Source organism: Sphaerodactylus townsendi, linkage group LG14 (genome assembly GCF_021028975.2).
Source record: "Sphaerodactylus townsendi isolate TG3544 linkage group LG14, MPM_Stown_v2.3, whole genome shotgun sequence".
NCBI lineage: Eukaryota > Metazoa > Chordata > Lepidosauria > Squamata > Sphaerodactylidae > Sphaerodactylus > Sphaerodactylus townsendi.
This window is the reverse complement of record NC_059438.1, coordinates 37,044,661-37,057,665: the sequence shown is the minus strand read 5'-3', so window position 1 is coordinate 37,057,665 and position 13,005 is coordinate 37,044,661. Positions and strand designations below refer to the sequence as shown.

Genomic DNA, 13,005 nt, shown 5'->3' with positions numbered 1-13,005 from the left:
AGGGAATCTGTGCCTACACATAAAATCTGTCACCCTTCTCCATCCTTGTGAAATGATCAGAGACATCAGGATACTGTTGGATGGCATGTCCCATGCAACAGTTTTCCTCAGAATTAGTTACATGTTCAGATTTAAGGATTGTCAAGTGCGTTGCATGTTGGTAAAGAGAAAAACCAGACAATGCTAAGAACTTCTCTTCAAAATCAAAATTTACAAAATCAAATGGACAAGCAAAGGATGAGAAGAAGCTGGTCACTAAGATGTGAACAGTTAGTGTGTCAGTTTCTAAATTCAGTCACAAGAGGTCACTGCAGCCTCAGAAGATATTTAAGGAAGACTGAAAATCCCGAGCTCCTCCCTGGAAATCCTGCCTGTCGCAGTCACAATAGGGATCACAGACATCGAATGCAACACTCCTGGAATCTATAGAAAGGATTTAATAAACACCAGTTCAGAGGACATCGTTGGATTCTTTGCTCTTTTAAAGAAGGGGATTTCTGTATTTTTGAAAGGATTCTTTTTGTTTTGATGCTTGAATTGGGCATGGTTGTTTGGACGGCAGATTGGGTGATGAGGCGGCTGCTGCAGCTGGTTTTATTCCACACAGCCTGGGAAATGGGGAGCGGCCAGCTCCATTATTCCGTGCCGGAGGAATCCCAGCATGGCACCTTTGTGGGCCGCATCGCCCAGGATCTGGGGCTGGAGGTGAGTGAGCTGGTGCCTCGGATGTTCCGGATGGTTTCCAAAGAGCACAAGGATTACTTAGAGGTAAATGTGCAGAATGGGATTTTGTTTGTGAATTCCAGGATAGACAGGGAGGAGCTGTGTGCCAAGAGCCTTCTTTGTGCCATTCACTTGGAGGTGATTGTGGATAAGCCTCTGAGGATCTTCCATGTTGAGGTGGAGATCAGGGACATAAATGACAATGCTCCCATTTTCTCTGCAAGTGAGCAAACCCTGAGCATATTGGAATTTATAACTGCCCCTGGTACTCAGTTCCTATTAGAAGAAGCCTCAGACTCTGATATTGATTCAAATGCTCAGTTGAGCTACAAGCTCAGTTCCAATGAATTTTTCACAATAGAGCAGAAAAGAGAAGAACACAACAAACCTTTAGCATTAATTTTAAAGAAGCCATTGGACAGGGAGGTGACCTCTGTGCATCGATTATTACTGACAGCTGCTGATGGGGGCCAACCACAACTCACGGGCACAATCCAGTTGGTCATTAATGTGCTGGATACTAACGACAACCCTCCTGTCTTTAACCAGTCAGTTTACAGGGTGCAATTGCAGGAAAATGCAGCTGCTGGAACTCTGGTTATAACACTCAATGCCACTGATTTAGATGAAGGAATTAATAAGGAGATTTTTTACTCATTTAATAACCATGTTCCAGCACATTTCCAAAAGATTTTTAGCATAAATTCCAAAACTGGAGAAATAAAAGTGAATGGGAATGTGGATTTTGAAGACATCAATATATTTGATCTACAGATTGTGGCTGAAAATAAAGGCAACCTTCCATTGTCTAGCCATTGCCAGGTGATAATTGAGGTGTTGGATGTGAATGACAATGCGCCAGAGGTGTCAGTGTCATCCCTGTCTGTGCCAGTTCCAGAGGACGCCCCACCGGGGACCGTGGTGGCCCTGATCAGTGTCTCAGATAGAGACTCTGGAGCCAATGGGAAAATAAATTGCTCCTTGTGGCCGCCCAAGTTCCCATTCAAGCTGACGTCCACCTTCAAGAATTATTACTCACTGGTACTTTCAGAGCCCTTAGATCGTGAACAGGTAGCTGAGTATGGGTTGATAGTGAGGGTACAAGACCAAGGGGAAACCCCATTGTCAGCCAGCACCAGCCTAGTTGTGCCAATTAGTGACATGAACGACAATGCACCCACTTTTGCACAGCCCTCCTACACAGTCTTTGTGAGGGAGAACAACCCCCCTGGAGCTCACATCTTCACAGTGTCTGCTTCAGACCCAGATGTGGCCGAGAACGCCTTGGTCAGCTACTGGCTGGATGAGAAGCTCTGGCCGCTGTCGAGCTACATCTCGGTGCACTCGGAGAGTGGGAAGCTGTATGCCCTGCAGCCCTTGGATTACGAGGAGCTGAAGCTGCTGGAGTTCCAGGTGAGGGCCAAGGATGCTGGTCTTCCTTCTCTGTGTGGCAACGTGACCATCCAAGTCTTTGTGTTGGACGAGAATGACAACGCACCTGCAGTGTCCCAGTCAGTGGAGGAGCCTCCTGCTTTGTTGGTAATCCCTGTACCTTCTGGACACATGTTGGGCAAGATCCGTGCCCTGGATGCTGACTCCGGCTACAATGCCTGGCTTCGCTATGAGCTGCATGAAGGAAACAGTGGCCCTTGGCGAGTGGGGTTGTACAGTGGTGAAATCAGCACCACACGGATGCTGGATGAGGTAGAGGATGGAGGAAGCCAAAATGTGCTGGTTGTGGTGAAGGACCACGGCAAGCCCCCCATGTCAGCCACAGCCACCCTGAGTGTGTCTTTGGTGGCCAATAGCCAGGCCATCAAAACGGATGCTCGACTTCCTAGGACAGCAGGAAATGCAAAACCTTTGGCAGACACTGCCAATCTCTACCTGATCATCGCCATCTGCTCCGTGTCAAGCTTGTTCCTTCTGGTGATCCTCGTGTTATGCGCGGGCACTTCTGCGATGGCTGCAGAGTGCAGGGAGAAGTTGAGGCGATGATAAAATGGTCCTGGCAACGCCAATGCCTGAATGTTTTGTGTGCCAGTGAAGTGGGCAGCTGGTCGTATTCCAATCGCCACAGCCACATCCTGGCCGGGGTGAGTGGGGAGCCTGGAGGCAAGAGCGACCTCATGGTCTTCAGCCCCAACATCCCTGCTTGTGCGGAGGGTGGGAAACAGCAGGACTTGCTCTGCACAACGGTTAGTAATGAATTGTGATTTCCTCCTTTCTGGTATTATTCAATATCTCTGACTCTGAATGGGAAGTTATAGTAATTAAGTACTGAATGTGAAAGTATTTTATTTTGGCTTAGTGTCAATGATAATCCATTTGGAGCACATAACTTGTTTCTTGAGATGTTTGTTTCAAGTGTGTCACATTATGTCACCAACCCGCTATTGTCCTGAGGTTAACACAAGATACATGTTCTACTGTTGTTTCTGTAGAGGCCCCTGAGCCCTGTTGACATAAAGTATAGATATCTGAGATGTTTTCTTCACCAACCTTTTAGTGAGGATGCTGACAGGGCTTTGTGGGAGATCCTTAGACCCTACACAGTATTACACTTACAAAAGTCCGTGTGGGAATGGGATAGCTGATAGACCACTATAGTGTAACACTAAGCTTGCTTACACTAACTGGAATGTTGATGAAAACATAGGTGAACGTATTAACTTCTCTTATAAAATATTACTTGAGTTGTAAGTTTGTTAGGTTGACTTCATTGCTAGACTCCATCCCTAGACACAATTGCTAGGAATTAATCCCCAGTATGACTTAGTTAGGAGTGAATATGCTTGGGATTGGTCTGCATGTTTTGTAAAATGATCAGCCATTTCTGAAATCTTTATTCGTGGTAGTGGTACTTTGTATTTTAAAAATATTGAATGCAATCCAAATTCATTGAGAAGAAGTAAACATGGAATGTTAATGCAATTTCAATTGTTTGACTTTGTTGTTAGTGGATAATCAGAATCAGTGTGGATAAGTATCAATGATCTTTTTCTAAAAATAAAAAATCAGATTTTTAAAATTTACTGTTTACTGTTTAAGATACATTATAGTTCAAAGGTTATTCATTGTGAAATGAGGATTAGTTTTTAATTATGTAGCATGAGACTGTCTACTTATGCAATGTTTAGATTTGGGTGGGGGGGGGGAAATGAATTTCATTGATCCATTCACAGTGCCATACTTTTCCAGAAATTTCTGTAAGATTATTTTGGGCAGCTTTTCCATCTAGAAGACATTATCATAGATGCTTGGTTTTGCAGTTCTAAAAACTATGAATTTGTGTCGGAGAGATAACATGCCTCTTCTTCACAGTAAATTTTTTTTAAATGTATTTGAGAAAATGACCATAATCCAACTGTTCCTTTGAAAACCTATGAATACCGAATTGGCCCCTTACTGCTTAAATGCTAAGAAGTTGAATTAATAGAAGTGAAATAGATCTGCACAAGGATATAAGTGTGATGAAAGAGGGGCAAGAAGTAAAAATGAAAGTGAAAGCTTTTAAGCAAAATAAACCTCAAGTATTAGGATCGTATGCACAGCCTGAGTTTTATATTATTTATATTGTTACTTAGTTGAAGTGAGCACAATATAATCTGCATAAAGACCAGTTTTAGATGAATTTTCTCCATGCTTACTCCATGTACATTAATATTATATCAGATAGCTATTGCCAGTGTTTCAATAATTACAGAAAATAAAAGAGAACGTGGGCAGCCTTGATGGTTGCCCTATGATAGATAAAATGCATCTGATAAGTGGCTCTTTATTGATACCTTAGTTATCAGGCTGTCATATATTTAAGAGATCCATATTTTACATTGACCTCCCAAACAGATGTATTCCAATACTTTGTTGAACTATTCCCATTCAACTCTGTCGAATGCCTTTTCAGTACTGAGTAATAGCAGCATATATTTTTCCTTCATTTTCTGTCCAAGGAATTTAGTTATTCTGGCCTTTCTACTATAAAGGTATTCAAAGTAGTTAACAACTATAATCATAATAATTCTACAGAAATAACCACAGTTAAAAACAAATGCGGCAATCCAGGAACATAAGTATATTAAAAGCATTGATTTCTCATAATCTATAAACCCTTGGAGCTAATTATTAATAATATAGTTGAATATAGTTGTTACTGTTAAGATGAATTATTTAAACGTACTGCCTACTCTCTCCTCCTTCCCCCTTTCTTTCTTCTTCCCCTGTCCCTTTATTTATTTCCCTTCCAGAGAATTTCTTGCTATCCTTCCCTTGATTTGCTCCCCACCCCCATTAATTTCTCTCACTATATGCTTGGTTTTGGGGCAACAGAGTGCTTTAAATTGGGTTTTAATTGTGTAGTAGATTTTATTATTGTAGTATATTGCCTATTGTGAGCTGCTCTGAGCATGTCTTGATGGGAAAGGATGGGCTATAAATCTAATAAATAAATAAAAACAAAATAAAATGATAGACTTTTGGCGTGTGAATTGCATTCTTCAGAATCCAGGTTGCATTTTATGTATCAAACGAACATACAGTCAATGATTAATGCAAGAATTCCTGCTGGAATCATGGAGCTGAGCAAGGGATTGAGCAACTATTAGTGGCTGCATTCTTGACAGAATTCAAAGAGAGAGTCCAGCCTGAATGTGCTGAACTGGATTCATAAAAAGTTTTACACTATCTCCCCTCAGGATTGAACAGGGACTTCTGATTTCATCCCAGTTGTGATCATTATCCCTTATTGCAACAGCCAGAACTCCCCACACATATGTGTTAATTTGTTTACCATAACTGGTGAGTGTTTCCTCTATTGTTCTTGGTTAGGTATGATTTTTACATGCTTATATTTCATCCTGTGCTTCCTGTATTTAGTGGACCCTTGATCCCTCTGCTTTCTAAAGTGCATCCTATAATCTGTCTGCATAGTGAGGATCTACTTCTTGCCTCTGAAGAAGTGAGGATGTTGTGTTCATCCTGCACTACAGTATCTCAAAGTCTAATCAAGCATCATTCTTGGTACCATTCTTTTATAAAGAAAGAAGATTTTGAGGGTCTGATTTAAAAGTTGGGCAAAGGAGAACATCTCAGGGAAATCCTACCAACAAAATGAGAGGAAGAAGAAAAACCACTCAGACATCAAATCCATCATAAAAACTGGTTTTTCTCTGTTGAACCTTTCATCTGCCCAAAATGGAGATGGAGTTGCATAATTCAGTTGCTAAAGAATACATGCGCAAACAGCAAAGAAGAATGTGGGTCTGAATGAACAAATTGACGTCAAAAATGTAGAAAAAGCTGCAGAGGATATTTCCATTTCCAATTCAGATAGGAGTCTCCTATTGCTGTTTAATATGGAGATTGTGTGAAATATTCTGAGAAAAGAGCATGGCATCAATTGACTGATGAGCTAGACGCTGGTTTACTTGCACCAATGAATATAGTTTGAACTGCATATTGAATGATGTTGAAGTTCGTTAGAAAGCAAAGGTAATGATTTTCCACTGGGCACATTGAAGCCAACAGCCAGTATGAAAGGGCAAAGCAGCCTGAAGAAGAAGAAGAAGAAGAAGAAGAAGAGGAGTAGGAGTAGGAGTAGGAGTTTGGATTTATATCCCCCCTTTCTCTCCTGCAGGAGACTCAAAGGGGCTGACAATCTCCTTGCCCTTCCCCCCTGACAACAAACACCCTGTGAGGTAGGTGGGGCTGAGAGAGCTCCGAGAAGCTGTGACTAGCCCAAGGTCACCCAGCTGGCGTGTGCGGGAGTGTACAGGCTAATCTGAATTCCCCAGATAAGCCTCCACAGCTCAGGCGGCAGAGCTGGGAATCAAACCCGGTTCCTCCAGATTAGATGATGTTTGTGCTGCTGAAGAAGTACACTGTGTGATAGAGTTGATTTGAAACAGACTGTAAGCTCTTCTCTGATAAAGGTGGGATCTTCCTTTGGAACCAGGAGCCTTCCTCCAGTAGTTTACCAGTGGAGAAAGATTCTGCAGGCAGCAGGTTTCTCGCATTGATGGAAGACTTTGCTGCTAGGAAACTGGATGGAGTTTTAGGATCCAACCGAAGTCACCAAACAATAATTTATTGAGCAGAGGGAGCATTTGATGAGCTTGAGTGGAAATTTTCCATAATTATCATAACAATCAATTAGAACAACAGTCTCAACCCGGTTTAACACAGATCAAGCACAAAAAAGCAACATCAGTAGGCAAAAAATAACACTTAAAGCAGGATCATGTTAAAACACGGAAACAGCTCTCACGGCCAAACAAAAACCAACAAAATTTCAGGATGATAAAGTAAAATAGCAACAATAGAATCTCAATAATAATAATAAAGTAAAATAATAATAAAGTAAAATAGCAATACAACATCAAAAATCAAAGTAGATATTCACATTAATATCAATAACATACTAATTAGCATAATAGCCTTCTTTTGGGGTCAAGAAACTCCCATTAAGATTTTGATAACGGTGTACCTTTATCCCAATGTTATAGATTGAATTGAGGTGAAGAAGTCTGTTTTATTAAGCATGAAAGAAAATGAAGGATTAATTCCATATTTACCCTAGATAAACCTCAGAGATACTAGTAGGTTTTGTAATTTAATGAAAATATATTTTGGTATAATAGTAAGAATTAGGAGAAGACTATATATGGTGAAGAAAACAAAGAATGAAGTGATTAAAGACAAGACCAAATTAAATGATAAGTAACCAGATAAACTAGTTAGTTGTAATATGGAAAATTTAAAATTACCATGCCTTTATTTTTAATTCTTGTATTTGTTCTAATATATGTGGAATATCTGTACTATATGCAACATTGAAATAAAATATATTGAAATTTTAAAAAGATTTTGATAACAGGCTAGATCTTATGAATATTTGACAGAATAAATTTTTTTGAACTGGCGCACAAAATATTTTGGCACCAGTCTTTATGGGGTGAGAGTTCCAAAGTCGGGATGCCACAGCAATGTCAGCACTCTTAGTTATTGTCATGAAGAAGGACAAATGTCTGAGAATTACAGTGATGGCAAATTGACAGGACACACTGATATCAGACAGCAGCAATGAAAAACAATCATTTGGAAGTTCTGGAAACTTTTTGCTAGTTATATAAAGCCTAAATGCAACAAGACCATGGTTACAGACAAGTTCATTTATAGTATTGTTGTTTGCCATTTCTTGTCATTGCATCCTGTTTATATGATATTTGTTATGTACTTTTTGTTAAAAAAAACATGCAGCACAAACTGAGGCAATGATGTAGCAGGCAGATTTACAGGAAAAAATGGCTCTTGGCGTACCTGCTTGAAGACAATATATGGCTTGAGATAGTAATCAATCCAGAGGTAAAACATTGGTGGGAAAATGTTATAATATATATAGAAAAATATGTGAAAGTAAAAATAAAGCTAAACATAGATTTATTATTTATAGGCATATTGGATTATATAATAATAGAACAAAGAAAGAGAAAGTTATTTAAACTCATGATCAGAGCGGCCCATGCAGTAATAGCATTGGGGTGGAAAGACAAAAAAATCTGGACAATGCAGAAATGGTTGGAATATATATGGGAGCAAATACAATTAGAAATTTTTGACATAATGTCAAGAAAACAAATATGGCAAGAAAAACAAAAAGATATGAAGTGGATCTGGATGGAATTCAAAGACTGGTTGAACGAAATTGGAATTACAGAAGAAAAATGGACAAGAAGATTGAAAAGAATGGACCTGCTGCTGCACATCTAAAGAAGAAAAGAAGAGGGGGGAGGGGAAAAGGGGGGGGGAAGATATGGAGGATGAAATATAAGATGTACAATATAAATCTGTAATAATCCAAAATATCAATAAAATATTTTTAAAAAAGAGATAGTAATCAACACTTGAAATTCTGCTTGGAAGTAAATTGTCAGTCAGTATAGACGATCCCTTTAGTTTGTGCTTGCCAGCACTCTTGGAACTTTACTTTAAATCAGTTGAAGCTTCTGAACAGTCTTCAAAAAACAGCCCCATGCACCATTCATTGCATTAGTCCATCCTGTATGGATAACAGTGACCAAGCCTTGCTTCTCAGGTATCCTAGCCAGAGTTGGTAAAACCTGCCATTATTTACTGAATTGACTTTTATCCTGCCATTTCTTTATGGAGCTCAGTGTGGCTTACATACTTCCTCCACCATCCATTTTACCCTCAAAATAACCTCGTGAGGGAGGTATATGTTGAGCGAGAATGAGTGATCCAAATTTCACATGAGTGATCCCACACAATTTTTCTGAATGAGGTTATCCCAGTACTGTTTTGAATCATGCTTTGGACCGCATTAAAAAAAACACCTCGTAATCAATTGTTACAGTATAAGGTTAAAACTAAGGAGAATAGAATGCATTGGTCCATTGATTATACACCTGAAAGTCAAATCTATTATTATGAAACATTGGCATTTGGTTTCCCATATTGCTGGATGCAGGAGTCCGCCTAGAATTGCATATAGATGCATGGATAATATTAGACGTCAAATTGTAAGGGCGAATGTTAGACAGGTAGAAACTAAACAGCCCATTATTAAAGGTAATAATAAATGTAATAGGTGTAGTTTATGCAAAATGATCTATAATACAAAGAATATTGTAGATCCTTTACATAACCATCGTTCCTGGAATATCTAACATTATTCATATTGCACCACTAAACAGTGTGTTTATCTATTAGAATGCCACTGTCATCTTCCCTATGTTGGAATGAGGACCCGTTGTTTACGTAGTAGACTTTATGAACATATTAATTCAATAAAAACTAAACGAGTGGATGCACCTTTAACTCAACACTTTATTGTCAATAATCATTCCCCTAAAGATTTCAGGTTCGTAGTATTGTATGTATTACAATCTCATTAAAAGGACTATATAGACATAAAGAGAGTCCTCCTTCAACAAAAAACAAAGTGGATTTTTTAATTAAAAACTAATAAAATTGGGTTCAATAAAGACCTGGATTTCAGCTGCTACCTTTAAAAATGCCTTTTTAAAAATTGCAAATTGATTGCCTACTGATAGCCTTAGGGATTATAGGTGTGCTCTATTGTTGCTAGAGTACTTCAGTATGACTCCATTAAAGTTACTTTTCATGAGGGACAGCTGAATGAATGTAACACAGAAACATTACTTGTGAGTATTATACACTATATATTGCTTGTATAGGACCGTTTTGCTTATTTTGTAATATTGCTATGTAATGAATATGTTATTTTCAGTAATAACAATTTTGGAAACATATACATGTTATAACGTTATTAACTATCACACGTATTTTGACGTTTGTTATGTATCACTGATAATTACCCTCAGCAAATACCAAAAGAATGGTTTTGGAAGTTGAATGCACTGAAGAAGATGATGCCGGTTGAAAACGCACTTCGGCACGCAAAGCGTTTTGCTCTTGTTACAACTTCCGTGCTCACTGCTTTATTCCCTTTTGGCGCGAGAACGTCTCTTCGCCTTGCACTGCTAACTTTGATTGGGAACATCTGCTGCCAATGTTCAAGGCATCACATATAGGTTTGATGAAAGACTTTTGAGATATTGACATCATATAACTTCTTTCATTTTGAACTTTTACCCATGTGGGTTGAAATACTCCTTAGCACTTTGCAGTGTATGTTCATTGTTCAGATTCTTTATCGCTGTGTCATTTGAATAACTTTTAAACACATTTTGCACATATTTCCTTGTTCCTTGCCGTTTTGTGTTAGTGGTTTTCAGCCTTGGGTGGGCTTTTTTGTCTTTGCACATTGCTTTTCCGAGCAGGAATTTGAACCTGTTATCTCATCAGACCTAGTCCAACAACCTGACAATGTTATCTCATCAGACCTAGTCCAACAACCTGACAATGACACCACACTAGGCTACACGGCAAGAGATCTATACCACTGTCTACTCTGGATCAGTATCCCAAAGCTTAACTTGCTGTTTAACAGAATGTTATAAATCCAATGCAGAATGTGTAAAGTTGTAAAGTTTGGCCTCCAGTATTTATATTTATTAGATTTTTGTTCCCTTTTAATTCTAGTTTGATGTGGATAAATTTGTGAAGGGACTTCATTATATATTATTATATAATTATATATAAAACTAACATTGGCTTTGTGCACAATATAAAACTAACATTGGCTTTGGTCATCAGCAGTACTTTATGGTACATCCAGGCACAGATCAGACAAGCAAAAGGCCAAACATGATGTTATAATCAAGCAGCTTTCCAAAAGGAACCATTCTAGTACTAGAAGCCTTATATTCTGTTGGAAGTACTAGAAACTTTATATTACATTCAAAGTCTCATCAATATTTCCCTGAAGTAATTATGCTTTTGACAGCTCAGCCATTTTTATTACAGAGAAGAAGAATAGACATTTGTTAGCTTCTTTCAGTGTCTGATCACCAGTGATCCCCAAAAAGGGGCGTTGCCCAAAGTTGCCCCAGCCCCACTTAGAATGTAGCATTGATATTATCACTACACAAAGAAGAAAAAGATGTACCATTTGCTAATTACTGCAGACCGCCATAATAATTAAACTAGCAAAGTCTTTATTTGCACCAATTTGCGTCATGATCAACCCAGAGCTTGGTGGTTTAATAGGCAGGATAGAACCATTTTTAAAAATAGATCCTTTGCAAAATTGGCACGAAGACTTTCTGTTGGATCAACTAGTTATAAAATACAGGGTTCAAAGATGTTGGCACCTAGCATTTTATTTATGATGCTAGTTCAAAATCGTACAGTGAACTCATCTGAATGGAGGGAACAACAGTTGTCCCTGGATATTCTGTCAGGTGTATATGTGATGTGTCACCTGGCAAATATTCATTGCTCCAGCTTCATGGCATCTTCCATGCTTTTTCTGCAATTGCTTTGAGCAGAAAGGGGTGATCACTTCCCTTTTGCCTGTTTTTGTTTGCTCAGTTTTGTTCTCCACAAACTACTTGGTCACTCCGGGTTTACATATACGGGGGAGAATCTGTTTCCTCATTTTTTGGGAAAGCAGCTAAGGTAGAGTTTTTAGTTGACAGACAGCTGGAGAAGACAGAGTTAAGCTGCTTCTCCTAGTTCCAAACTCAAATGTTACTGGACTGCAGGACTGGTGATAAGGAGTGAGGGGAGAAGAAGTCTGAGGCCCCTTCCGCACATGCAAAATAATGCATTTCAAACCGCTTTCACAACTGTTTGCAAGTGGATTTTGCCATTCCGCACAGCTTCAAAGAGCACTGAAAGCAGTTTGAAAGTGCATTATTGTGCATGTGTGGAATGAGCCTGAGAAAGACTGAGGAAGAAGACATTCCCGGAAGGGGACTGACTGAGTCCTGACAGATATGCTATCATTCTGATTCCAGGAATTTCTGAGTATTTGAACACTTCTTTCCCACACATTTGCTGCAGTTGAAGGACCATATTTGTTTAAATCAGCAGAATGAAAATGAAATCATCTTCCCACAGTAACACTGCAAAAACGATCACTATGAAGCATCTGACTGATGATCATTTTGTTCTGGAATTCATAATAGGGATAGCATTTGAATCTAGATTAATTTCTGCTTTGTATAAGGAGGACATAACATATGTCACCCCTTCTCCCTGCATGTGACCATTGTGTGACATCAGGACATTGCTGGATGGCACATCACATAGAACACTTTTCCACAGAATTAGTTCACACATTGAGATTAAAAGATTGTCAAGTGCACCATAACCAGTGCTGGAGGTAGCTGAAATAGCCCATGAGAAAAAAAACCCAGATGGTGCTAAGAACTTCACTTGAAAATCAAAGTTTATAAAATCAAATGGACAAACAAAGGATGATAAGAAACTGGTCACTGTTTCATCTTCAGTTTCCAAATTCAGTCACAAGAGGTCACTGCAGCATCAGAAAATATTTAAGGAAGACTGAAAACCGTGAGCTCCTCCCTGCAAATTCTGCCTGTCACAGTCGCAATAGGGATCACACCACCGAACACCACATTCCTGAAATCTATTGAAAGGATTTAATAAACACCAATTCAGAGGACATCATTGGATTCTTTGCTCTTTTAAAGAAGGGGATTTCTGTATTTTTGAAAGGATTCTTTTTGTTTTGATGCTTGAATTGGGCATGGTTGTTTGGACGGCAGATTGGGTGATGAGGCGGCTGCTGCAGCTGGTTTTATTCCACACAGCCTGGGAAATGGGGAGCGGCCAGCTCCATTATTCCGTGCCGGAGGAATCCCAGCATGGCAC

General features: G+C 39.2%; 1 protein-coding gene and 1 pseudogene across 1 annotated transcript in view; both read left to right on the top strand.

The window, feature by feature from the left end:
* Nucleotides 1–13,005, top strand: part of IK (IK cytokine) — a 375,513-nt gene that overhangs the window by 359,087 nt on the left and 3,421 nt on the right. The window lies entirely within an intron of this gene.
* LOC125443431 lies at nucleotides 244–5,308 on the top strand (annotated as a pseudogene).